At 39.7% G+C, this 9,855-nt stretch overlaps 1 non-coding gene across 1 annotated transcript; it reads left to right on the top strand.

Annotated features, from left to right (window-relative positions):
• Window positions 1–6,901: 6,901 nt before the first annotated feature.
• On the top strand, window positions 6,902–7,008 carry LOC128562838 (U6 spliceosomal RNA). The gene has a single exon (XR_008373538.1). It is a non-coding gene; the product is annotated as a U6 spliceosomal RNA (small nuclear RNA).
• The last annotated feature ends 2,847 nt before the right edge of the window (window positions 7,009–9,855 follow it).

Raw genomic sequence — 9,855 nt, 5'->3', positions numbered from 1 at the left:
TTAAAACATCTATAGAGAATATCTCAACGTCATCGTTAAAGTCACTATACATAGGGAAAATGGAAAATTGCAACTAAATGTACCTTTATTTACAAAACATTAATTATAAAATTTTGCAAAATATTTACAAAATAGTCTCTACGTGTTGGCCATCTCTTTGTAGAATTTAGTAATGAATATTTTTTACATACAGGTACATTTAACTATAATTTCCTAGTTTCCCTATGTATGGTGACTTTAGGGGCAACTTTTGGGACACCCTGCATATGACAATAGACTTTTACAACTCAATAATAGGAAGGAGAACCATCTAGCTTAAAAAACTAATCAAAATACTTGAAAGGACACTTCTCAGAGGAGGATGTATAAGGTGCAGATAAGGGCATGAAAACATGCTCAGCATCATTAGTGATTAGAGAAATACACATTAAAATCATAACACACCATTGCTACATACCTATCATTAATAAAAGAGTTTAAACGTTTTAAACTAACCATACCAACTATTCGACAGACTATGAAGCAAGTAGAACACTCATACATTGCTGGTGGAATGCAAATGGTACCACCACAATGAAAAACAATTTGACAGCTTCTTATTAAGTCAAACTGTCACCACACAATTCAGCAATCTCATTCCTAGATGTGTATCCAAGAGAAATGAAAGCATGTGCTCACACACACATAGGGCACACAAAAACACACAAGAATAACGATCGATCACCACTCAGCAAGACTCCACCACAAATTGACATGAACTCAGCTGTGAGATACTGAGAATACCAGAGTTGTACAGTGTTATCAAGGTAAGTGCACGGTGGCACGTTCACAGACTTAATTGTCAGACATTGCATGATGACAACTCTGATGGCCATTCCAGAAAAAGAGTTCCAAAATTGCTTTGAAGGGTAGGTGCTGGTGTTGGTGTATAGCTTTCCAATGGGAATACCTCAAAGGTGATCATAGTGATATTCAGCAATGAGGCATTATCCAAACTCAGAGTATTTCACCAAATAAAGAATATCAATAAAGATTATTGAAACAATATAAAGAACTAAATAGAAGTTCTTGAATGGAAAAGTACAATCATTGAAATGAAAAATTTACCAGAGGGCTCCAAAAACTTAAGCAAGCAGATGTAAAAAATCAGCAATTTTAAAGATAGGTCAATTGAAATTATTAAGTCAGAGAAAATAAAAAAAGTTGAAGAAAAATGAGCAGAGCCTCCGAGACCTATGGAATGCTCTAAAGCTTTATCAACATATGCATAATGGCAATCTCAAGAGGAAAAGGGAGAGAGAAAGGAGAAAAGAAAACATTTGAAGAAATTATGGCCAAATATTCCCAAATTTGATGAAAACATGATCTATACATCCAAAAAATTCAACCAACTGAAACTGGGATAAGCTCAAAGTGATCCACATCCAGAGACATCATAATCAGATTGTCAAAAAACAGGGAGAGAACTGTCAAAACTGTGAAAACTGTCAAAACAGCATGAGAACAGCAACTAAATACAATGTACCCTTAATAAGATTAATGGCTGATTTCTCATCGGAAACCATGGAGGCCAGAGGGAGAGGAATGACACATTGAAAGAGATGACAAGGAAAGAAAATCAACCAAGAATTCTATACATGACAAAACTATCTTTTAAAAATGAGGGAGAAATCAAGATATTACCAGATAAATAAAAACTGAGAGTGTTTGTTGCTAGTTAACCTGCCCTCAACAGATAGATGCTAAAGGGAGTTTTTTTGTTTTTTTTTGCAGTTTTTGGTGGGGGCTGGGATTGAACCCGCCACCTCCGGCATATGGGGACAGCACCCTACTCCTTTGAGCCACAGGCGCTGCCCAAGGGAGTCTTTTGAGCTGAAATGAAACAAGGCTAACCAGTTACTCAAATCCGTATGAAGGAACAACTGAAGTGATAACTACATAGCTAAACATAAAAGGCAGGACAAATATGTTTTTTGTTTGTAACTCTTTTTTTCTATATGATTCCAAAGACAATAATACAAAACAATAATTATAAACCTGTGTTAATGGGCACACAATGTATAAAGATGTAATTTGAACAAGAACAGCACAGGAGGCTAACAAAGCTATATGGAAGCAAGTTTTATATTCTATTGAAATTAAGTTGGTATTAATCCAAACCAGGTTATTATAAGCTATTATTAATAACTGTAATCCCCAGGACAGACACAAATAACTGAAAGTATATATAGTAAAATTAACAATGAGGAATTAAAATAATACATTAGAAAATATCTACAAAATGCAAAAAAAGAATAAAAAAGACTATAGTGGAAGAACTAAGGAACAAAAAGGCAAATGACAATCAAAGCAAGTCTTTCCTTAGTAATTACGTTAAATTAAATGGGTTAAACTGGCCAATTAAAAAGCATAGATTGGCAGAATGGATTAAAAACATAAATGTGTCAAAAGGATGGAAAAATATTCCATGCTAACAGTAATCAAAATAGAGCTGAAGGGGCTATGTAAGGACATTATAGAATGATAAAGGGTCGATCTTTCAAGAAGATGTAATAATTGTAAACATTATGCACCTGAAAACATAGCCCCAAAGTACATGAAGCAAAAACTGAAGTAACTGGAGGAAAAAAATAAAGAATCCAACAGTAGTATTTAGTCATTTCAAAACCCTATTTTATTTATTTATTTATTTATTTGAAACAGAGTCTTGCTCTGTCATCCTAGCTAGACTGCAGTGGCATCATCATAGCTCACTGCAGCCTCACACTTCTGGACTCATGTGATTCTCCTGCCTCGGCCTCCCTAGGAGCTGGGACTATAGGCACCTGCCACAGCACCCCGCTAATATTTTTATTTTTCATAGAAGACCAAGTGTCACTTCTGCCCAGGATGATTTCGAATACCCTATTTTTAATAAAGAAGAGAACAACAAGATGTAAGATCATCAAGGAAATAGAATATCTATTTTACAAACTAGACCTAACAATTATAAAACATTCTACTCAACAACAGTAGGACACACATTCTTCTCAAGTGCACATGAAACATTCTCCAGGAAAAATTATATACTAGACCATAAAATAACTCAATAAATTTTAAAACATTGAAATCATACAAAGTATGTTTTCTGACGATAACGGAATGAACTTAGAAATTAGTAACAGAACGATATTTGGAAAATTCACAAATATGTAGAAATTAAACAGCACACTTCTAAATAACCATTATATCATAAAAGAAATCACAAGGCAAATTATAAAATATTTTCATATGAACAAAAACAAAAGCACAACATACCAACATTTATGAGCTAGAGTGAAAGCAGGACCCAGAGTGAATTTTTTAGCTAGAAATACTTAAATTTAGGTCAGGCACAGTGTGGCTCATGCCTATAATCCTAGCACTCTGCGAGACCAAGGCAGGTGGATTGCTTGAGTTCATGAGTTCAAGACCAGCCTGAGCAAAAGCGAGTCCTTGTTTCCACTAAAAATAGAAAAACTGAGGCAAGAGTATCGCTTGAGTTAGAGGTTGCTGTGAGCTATGAAGCCACAGGACTCTACCCAGGGGGACAGCTTGACACTCTGTCTCGAAAACACCACCACCAACAACAACACTTAAATTTAAAATCAATAACCTAGTATTTCAACTTAAGAAACTAGAAAAAAATAAACTCAAAGTGATCAAAAGCAAGGAAACAATAAAGATTAAAGTGTAAATAGGGCGGTGCCTGTGGCTCAGTCGGTAAGGCGCCGGCCCCATATACCGAGGGTGGCAGGTTCAAACCCAGCCCCGGCTGAACTGCAACCAAAAAATAGCTGGACGTTGTGGCGGGCGCCTGTAGTCCCAGCTACTCGGGAGGCTGAGGCAAGAGAATCGCTTAAGCCTAGGACTTGGAGGTTGCTGTGAGCTGTGTGAGGCCACGGCACTCTACCCAGGGCCATAAAGTGAGACTGTCTCTCCAAAAAAAAAAAGATTAAAGTGTAAATAAATTTAAAAGAATAGGCTCAGCACCCATGCTCAGTGGTTAGATGATCCCATATATCCCATATATGATCCCAGGGATGGCAGGTTCAAACCTGGCCAGGGCCTGCTAAAACAACAATGACAACAATAACAAAAAAATAGCCAGGCGTTGTAGTGGGCACCTATAGTCCCAGCTATTTGGGAGGCTGAGCCAAGAGAATCGCTTAAGCCTAAGAGTTTGAGGTTGTTGTGAGCTATGATGCCATGGCATTCTACCAGGGGTGACATAATGAGACTCTGTCTCAAAAAAAAAAAAAATGTAAAAGGATAAAAAAGTTAAAGAAAGGGTGGCACTTGTGGCTCAATGGGTAGGGTGCCGGCCCCATATATCAAGGGTGGCATGTTCAAGCCCGGTCCCGGCCAAATTACAACAAAAAAATAGCCAGGTGTTGTGGTGGGCCTGTAGTCCCAGCTACTCAGGAAGCCGAGGCAAGAGAATCGCCCAAGCCCAGGTGTTGGAGGTTGCTGTGAGCTGTGATGCCACAGCACTCTACCAAGGGCAACAAAGTGAGACTCTGTCTCTACAAAAAAAAAAAAGAAAGAAAAAATGTTAAAGAAAATCAATAAAACCAAAAGTTGCCTCTTTGAAAAATATTAACAAAACTGACACATCTTTAGCTATAATGATAAAAAGAGAGAGAAAACTTAAATCACTAAAATAGGGTATGAAAGAAGGGGCATTACTACAGACTTTATAGAAATATAAAGAATTATGATGGAATATTATGGCAAACAAAATAACCTAGATGAAATGAAAAATTTCTAGAAATGCACAAACTATCAGAAATGACTGGAAAAGAAAAACAAAATCTGAAAGATCCTATCACAACTAACAGATTGAGTTAGGAATCAAAAACATTCCAACAAAGAAAAGCCAAGAGAAGATGGCTACCCTGGTGAATTCTACAAAACTTTTAAAGAAGTAACACCAATTTTTCTCAAACATACCCCAAAAAAGAACAGGAGGGGACACTTTTTAACTCATTCTATGAGGCCAGTATTACACTGATACCAAAACGAGACACAAATATTATAAGGAAAGTCAAATGCAGAACAGTATTTGTTTGTTGTTGTTGTTTTGGCAGTTTTTGGCCGGGGCCGGGTTTGAACTCGCCACCTCCGTTATAGGGGCCAGCACCCTAGTCCTTTGAGCCACAGGCGCCACCCAGAACAGTATTTGTTATGAATATAGGTGCAAAATTCTCAATGAAATGGTAGAAAACCTAATCCAGCAGCATAAAAAATGTTATACACCATGACCAAGTGGGATTTACTCCAGGAATGCAAGCTTGGTTCAGGATATGAAAACCAGTCAATGTAACATACCATATTAACAGAACAAAGGGGGGTGGGGGGAGCAAGTGGTAATCTCAGTTAATACAGAAAAAGAATTTATTAAAAACAAAATTCAAGGGTAGGGCTTGTAGCACAGCGGTTATGGTGCTGAACACATGTACCAAGGGTGGTGGGTTTGAACCCAGCGCAGGCCAGCTAAATGTCAATGACAACTGCAACAAAAAGAAAAAAACCAGGTGTTGTGGCAGACGCCTATAGTCCTAGCTACTTGGGAGACTGAGACGAGAGAATTGCACAAGCCCAAAAGTGTTTGAGGTTGCTGTGAGCTGTGATGCGACGGCACTCTACCGAGGGCGACATAGTGAGACTCTGTCTCAAAAACCTAAAAAAACAAATTCAATATCTTCAGCTAATAGAAACATTCGGAAAACTAGAAATAGAAGGAAACTTTCTTAACCTGATAAAGACCATGTACAAAAAATCCACAGGGTTTTCATATTTAATTATAAAAGACTGAAAACTGGCTCAGTGTCCGTAACTCAGTGAGTAGGGCTCCGGCCACATACACAAAGGCTGGCGAGTTCAAGGCCGGCCCAGGCCTACTAAACAACAATGACATCTGCAACCAAAATATAGCTAGGCATTGTAGCGGGCAGCCTCACAGCTGCTTGCGAGGCTGAGGCAAGAGAATCACTTAAGCCCAAGAGTTTGAGGTTGCTGTGAGCTCTGACGCAACAGCACTCTAAAGAAGGTGACAGCTTGAGACTCTGTCTCAAAAAAAAAAAAGACTGAAAACTTTCCCCTCTAAGATCAGAAACAAGGCAAGCCCATCTACTCTCACTTCTATTTAACACTGTATTGGTGTTCTAGGCAGGACCATAAAGCAAGAAAAAGACATAAAGGCATGCTCCTGATTGGAAAAGAAGAAGTAAAGCTCTGTCTGTTTACAGATGATACGATGTTATATTAAAAGATAACAGAAATTGGGAGGCGCCTGTGGCTCAGTCCGTAAGGCGCCGGCCCCATATACCGAGGGTGGTGGGTTCAAACCCGGCCCTGACCAAACTGCAACCAAAAAATAGCCAGGCGTTGTGGCGGGCGCCTGTAGTCCCAGCTGCTCGGGAGGCTGAGGCAAGAGAATCGCTTAAGCCCAGGAGTTGGAGGTTGCTGTGAGCTGTGTGAGGCCACGGCACTCTACCAAGGGCCATAAAGTGAGACTCTGTCTCTACAAAAAAAAAAAGATAACAGAAATTAAAAGATAACAGCTCAGCGATGTTGCAGAATACAAAGTTAATATTTAAAAAAAATAGTTGTTTTTCGATACACTAGCAACGAATAACCTCGATGAAAGTTTTAAATTTCAAAATGAAATTTAAAAACTTTATTTTGGAGAGTATGGTGGCTCACAACTCTACTCCTAGCAGAGCAGGAAGATTGCTTAAGGCCAGGAGTCTGAGACCAGCCCGAGCAACATAGCAAAACTCTATCTCTACAAACAATAGAAATAAAACAGCCATGTGTAGTGGCTGGTGCCTGTAGTCCCAACAGAATATTATTTCCCTATAAAAAGGAGAATGAAATTGTGCTCGCTTCGGCAGCACATATACTAAAATTGGAATGATACAGAGAAGATTAGCATGGCCCCTGCGCAAGGATGACACGCAAATTCATGGAGCATTCCATATTTTTAAAAATAAAAATAAAATAGGGCTGCGCCTGTGGCTCAAAGGGGTAGGGCGCTGGCCCCATATGCCAGAGGTGGCGAGTTCAAACCCAGCCCCAGCCAAAAACTGCAAAAAAATAAAAATAAAAATAAATAAATAAATAGGAATGACATTTTGATACTTTCTACAATGTAGATGAACCTCAAAAATATTATACTAAGTGAAAAAAGCTAGACACAAAAGGCCATATACTATATAATTCTATTACTATGATATATCTAGGGTGGCACCTGTGGCTTAGTCAGTAGGGCACCAGCCCCATGTACCGAGGGTGGGCAGGTTCAAACCCGGCCCTGGCCAAACTGCAACAAAAAAGTAGCCAGGCATTGTGGGGGGTGCCTGTAGTCCCAGCTGCTCTGGAGGCTGAGGCAGGAGAATCGCCTAAGCCCAGGAGTTGGAGGTTGCTGTGCACAGTGACGCCATGGCACTCTACCGAGGGCGACAAAGTGAAACTCTGTCTCGACAAAAAAAAAAAAAAAAGTATATATATATATATATATAATATATAATATATATATAATTATTATATACAATATATAATATGTATATAATATATATCCAGAATACACAAATCTGTAGGGACAGAAAGTAGGGTAGTGGCTGCCGGGTGGGAAAATGAAATGGGTTGTAAAATGATTGCTTACGGAGTATTTGATCTTCAAAAGGAGTGACGATAGTGGTGATGGTTGAACAATGTTGTGGGTGTACTAAATGCCACTTAGTTCTATACTTTAAAATGGTTTAAATGGCCCATTTTATGTTATGTGTATTTAACCACAATTTTTAAAAGTCATCAATAAAAAATAAATAGGCCACAGATTTATAAGAAAATACAAAATATATATCTGATAAAGGACTCGTATCCAGGATATATAAATAGCTCCTGCAAATCAATAATTTAAAAACAACCCAATTTTTTAAAAAATGGCAAAACTCCTAAACATTATACTTCTCAGATGAAGTTTTATAAATGATAACAAGCTCAACATCATTGGTTGCTAGCACCTTGATCTTGGACTTTCTAACCTCTAGAACTGTGAGAAATAAGTCTGTTGTTTAAGCCACCTAGTCTATGGTATTTTGTTATGGCAACCCAAACCCAGACTAAGGCAATCAGGCCTTTTGAAATTCATCAAATTATACACTTGAAATTTGTATACCTTACTATATTAAATTTTGTTGTAAGGCACTATAAAGAAATGTTGAACTCTAGTCATATATTTGCTTATTACAGCAGTATAGTTTACCATTTGTGAAACTATTCTCTTGTATTCTAGATTTAAGCAAATGTAATCTCAGCATTTTGGGAGGCCGAGGAGGGAGGATTACTTGAAGCTAGGAGTTCAAGACCAACCTGCGCAATGCAGCAAGACCCTATCTCTAAAAAAAATAATAATAATATAAATAATTAGCTGGGCATTGTGGCACATACCTATAGTACTTACTTCTTGGGAGGCTTGCTTGAGTTCCAGGCTGCAGTGAGCTAAGATCACACCACCTCATTCCAGACTGGGTGAGACAGCAAGAACTTGTTTCTAAAAAAATTAAAATTAAAAAAAAAATGAAGCCAGATTTTACACTGTACATGGATGTATATAAGATTATTGAATTAGAGCTGGATGTACCCATACTAATAGAAGTGTGTGTGTGTGTGTATGTGTAGAGGTATAGAATGTATAGGGCAAAATTTAAACAAGTGGTGAATCTAAGTTTATAAAAATTGTAAGGGGGGCGGCGCCTGTGGCTCAGCGGGTAGGGCGCCGGTCCCATATGCCGGAGGTGGCGGGTTCAAACCCAGCCCCGGCCAAATAAAAAAAAAAAAAAAAAAAAATTGTAAGGGAGTTCATTGTACTACTCTTGCAACTTTTCTGTCAGTTTAAATTTATTTCTAAATAAAATATTTTAAGAAACAAAAAAATTTTTCAAAAAGTGAATCCACAAAGCCAGCTTACAGGGACGCAGAGAGCAGAGATGTTTGAGGGAGTCACCCACCCCAGAATGCTTAGGAACGAAAGCCCACTTTACACGTCCAGACATGTGAGTGCATGCACACTCTGTTATCCTGTCCAGAATCAGCTAGGAATGCCACGTGGATTTTCCCATTTGGAAGAGGCAGCAGTGGCCTGGCAGGGAGAAAAGAGGCCAGGCTAGGAGCCAGGACACCTGGGCCCTCGTTCCAGCTTTGCCACAGCCTGTGAAGGACAGCCCCAGTGCTCTGGACCTCACTGTCCTGTCCACACCATGAGGTGGCCAAGATCTCCAGCCACTCTGTTTTCACCACTCTGGACGGTCCCAAAGCCAGAATGGGGCACGCCAGCCACTCAAAGACCCGCTGCAGCCCCCTGGGAGTTTCCACTTTCCAAGAATTAATCTCTCCGTCTGCACTGGCCGCCTCTTGGACCATCAGCCTCTCAGCACTCTGCCTGCCTTGTCCCATGGCCAGTCGCAAGCTCGTGATGTGATTTTCCAGCCTGAGGCATCTCCTTACTTTTGGAGCCTCTGATTCCCACTCTTCCCTGCCACAGACTGAAACAACCCCTGCCCCCAGCTTTCAAATGTGCAGCAGCAGCAGCAAGGGCCCTGATCTGCCCAGACCTTCAGAGTGGTGGCCACAGAGAGGGGCGTGACTTCAGGACCCAGGGCCGCCCATGCTTCCTGGACTATGACTCTGGCAGACAGGACTCACCTGCTGGCCCCATCTGCCCACATCCCACTGTCTACATTGGAGTCCTGGAGTCTTCCTCTGTGGGCTGTAGCCTCTCCGGGGCAGAGAGAAAATTCCTTCCTTCCTTCAGCACCTTCTGATGGAGAG

This window comes from Nycticebus coucang, chromosome 12, assembly GCF_027406575.1.
Source record: "Nycticebus coucang isolate mNycCou1 chromosome 12, mNycCou1.pri, whole genome shotgun sequence".
NCBI classification, from domain to species: Eukaryota; Metazoa; Chordata; class Mammalia; order Primates; family Lorisidae; genus Nycticebus; species Nycticebus coucang.
The sequence above is the reverse complement of the archived record's forward strand: the minus strand, read 5'-3'. Positions and strand labels throughout refer to the sequence as shown.